The 3425-nt window shown below is 39.3% G+C and overlaps 1 pseudogene; it reads right to left on the minus strand.

Annotated features, from left to right (window-relative positions):
* Positions 1–433: 433 nt before the first annotated feature.
* Positions 434–1238, minus strand: LOC149189509 (uncharacterized; annotated as a pseudogene).
* Positions 1239–3425: the final 2187 nt, after the last annotated feature.

Genomic DNA, 3425 nt, shown 5'->3' on the forward strand with positions numbered 1-3425 from the left:
GCAACTGTGACCATACAATGCGACCATCTCCAGAATGAAAAACTAAAAGTTTTCCTGCCTTTGTCCTTGGATGCTTCTTTGTTGAAAAGAGAACTCCATTATGATCAGATACTGTAATAGATGGTCGAACCCAGTAAGGGCATTTATGAAGACGGAATCCCCGAAGTATACATCTCCTGCCAGGTTGAACTTCACCATTGAAATATGTGAGAACTCATTCAAAATATTTTAGATAGCGAATTTGGCTTGGAAGAACAAGACCGTTGCCATCTATACACCGTTTCTGGTTGTAATAAGCAATGGATTCTTCAGCAGTGGGGTAGAACTTGAGGTAAAGAAGAAGACTCGATATCATGAGCCCTGTTCTAGCCATGCCAGCTTTACAATGAACAACTACTACATTCTCAATATCTTCATTCATAATTGACCACATTTACAAACATCATAATTGCATGAATTTGATCAATCAAAGAAATGTGAAACCTTGTGTCAAAATACGAAAGCTTCTTGCTACATATCAGACAGCCCTGGCAACCTTTCGCCGCTCTATTTGATTTGTCAAAGGGCACTGCATCTCTGTCCAACTGATTTGGATCATTGCTGCACCGGCAATACTTTCTGCAAATACAACACCCAATTCATTCTTAGCTGTAGAGGGGTAATACGCCCGTGCATCACCAAGAGAGAGAACTTCTGCTCGGATTATATCCCCAAGGCGAAATGATGTGTACATATCAACCTTGTCAATCTCTGTTGCTCGAACATCCTGTTGTCTCACAGTACCTGTAAACTTTTCTTTCGCTGCCCTTATCCCAACACAAATAATATTCACTGTGGCCAATCTTGCCATCACCTTTGTGACTCTCGCTGTAACAATGGCTCCTGGTTCAGGCACAGCCCCGTGCTCCTTCTTCTTCAATACTTCAACAGTGGGTCTTTTGTCTTCAGCATTTGCAAAAGCAGGAATGACGCGCTTTAAGCCCTGTGCTTACCATGTGCTTCCATAATAACAGTGTAAAAGTCGAGGTAGAAGCTCGAGATAATAAACAGTAAACCCCAAAGCTCATCCCTCGGGTAATCTGCCGCGATTTTAAACGAAGCCAAGAGCTTCAGGAACGCCCTAAGATCCCCCTTACCGGTGGAAACCGTATACTTATCAAATTTAATTTCTTTTCTCCAAGCCTTAGCAATCTTCCGGGCCGAATCCTTGACATCCGACTGAACAACACGGCTGTCATCGTTACCAAAAACGAGGAAAAGTGAATCTAAGAGTAAGATGCGAGATTTTCTGTTTATAGAAATTTAGGGCCTCTTCTCCTCTATGTGAGTCAAGCCACACTCTGCGAAATCACAGTTGTCCAGAGCTTTTATCACCAGCTTCGTCACGTCAAGGACTCCACTGAATGCCACCGCCAATTCCTTCTGAAGGGTTTCAAACTCGTTAGTAAACAGAACCCTTTGTCTCCTTCTCAGCAACAACTGCAACATGTGGCAATATCACAACACCTAACGATCTAAGCAGATTCTAATAAGTATGACAGCTGGGTGAGAATGACTATGGATTCGAAAAAATCCCCAATTTCGTAGCGCAGCCAGTGCAAAATATGAATTATGCGCTACGAAATCACTTAAAGCATGTTGCACTGCGAAACTGCTGAAAAAGGATTTATGTGCTGCGGAAACACTTCAAAATTATTTCATGAGCTACGAAATAACGTAAAAGGCTTTGCCACGCATAGTAACTTTTGAACAAAACTGACACATGGCTATGAGACCGGGGATGAATGAGAATGACCGGTGATGAATGAGAATACATAGTTGACTCATAAGACTCAGACTCTAAGGCAAATAAAAACTCAAACTTAGACTAGCACCGACCTTTACCATCAAACAAATGTAAGACATTTGGCATTGAAATTTTGTCAGTGATAACAGCTTGTTTCTGCGTTAATGGTAAAAGGAAGGCCATATTACACAACATAGTAAATCGGGGTAAACTTTTGAACCTTTGACAATATCCTACCTTATCAAAATTCACAATTTTCACTGGATTTACGCTCTTTGGATGCTCTCTTTGGTTGTGATCGTTAGCGTAGAACTGCATCATTTTTATGAAGAAAGTGACATTTGTTTTTTTTTCGAGTGAGAGTTTGGAAATGCAATGCATTTAATTTTTAGATGAAATTTGATGTAAACAGATAATTCAGACTACTTTAAGATATATATTCGAGTTTCAATACGCGATATTATTTTGCAAATTTCTTCCATGTTTAGTGAGTTTGAATATAAAATCCATACTTTCATGGGAAAAATTTAAGATATATTTATGTTTTATCTGGTATTTGTTTCCTTAATACAAAGCACGAAAATAAATCTATTATGCAAACTATGGGGGGATCATTAGGCATGCTTTCTTAATTATTTTAGGTAGATGACGAGTTTGATCGTGTTTTTGTTCATAAGAAAGAAACAGTACATTTTTTTATTAAAAAGATTGTTGTACATGAGTATAAATCCTGAACACATGAGACTGTTCTCCAATTATTAAAAAGAATGTTGTACATGAGTATAAATGATGAACACATTACACTAGTGTCCAACATCGACACAAGAAAACTGCTGCTATAGCTGGCCAAAAAATGCGCATGGTAGCTATATTTGAAACAATGCTGTAAAGCCGGACATGGGTATAAAAAAAATTCATATACAACTTAGACACATAACAAAAATTTTGAGCACATAGAGATGATAAGTACAAAAATCAATAGCAGAACAGAGCAAGAGCCCAGAAATACCACAGAAGCACCAATGGAGAAGCAGAAGGACTTAAAAGATCTCAAAAGAACTATGACTTCTAATGGCTCTCTCTGCAACCAGGTCAAAATGCATATGCCCGCTCAAAATGCATATGCCACGTAACACTTTTAGAGAGAGCATTGGTTTTTAGAGTTTTGTTTTCTGCAGACATGTTGAAAGGATATCTCATAGAAGAGAGACTTTAAAACTTGAACCCTCCGGTTGCAAAGAGAGGGGACCTCCAAATCATTTCTTTCTTGAATCCATCTAATCGTGGCTAGAGTCCCCGATCAACAAAATCTTGTCAATGCTGCGACTCATAACCACTTGTAAAGCACCCCCATAAAACCAGCATTTCAGCCCTACAATTGTCCCCTATACCTCCAAATGAAACCAGCATTTCAGCCCTACAATTGTCCCCTATACCTCCAAATGATCTAAAACTGTAGATTGTAGCAAGATTAATATGAAAAAAACTCCACAACGCCCTCGCCCTCGCCCTCATGTCCCATCGAAATAACACATCCAAAATGTGTTAGCTAAGTAGACAAAAGTAATGGCGCCAGGAGATTCCTTGATAACCGGGGACCTATATCGTGGAAGTGTGCAACAATGCTAAGAGAGGAACA

This window comes from Pinus tabuliformis, chromosome 3_1 (assembly GCF_031772625.1).
Source record: "Pinus tabuliformis cultivar Carrire ecotype Pingquan chromosome 3_1, CPIR1, whole genome shotgun sequence".
NCBI lineage: Eukaryota > Viridiplantae > Streptophyta > Pinopsida > Pinales > Pinaceae > Pinus > Pinus tabuliformis.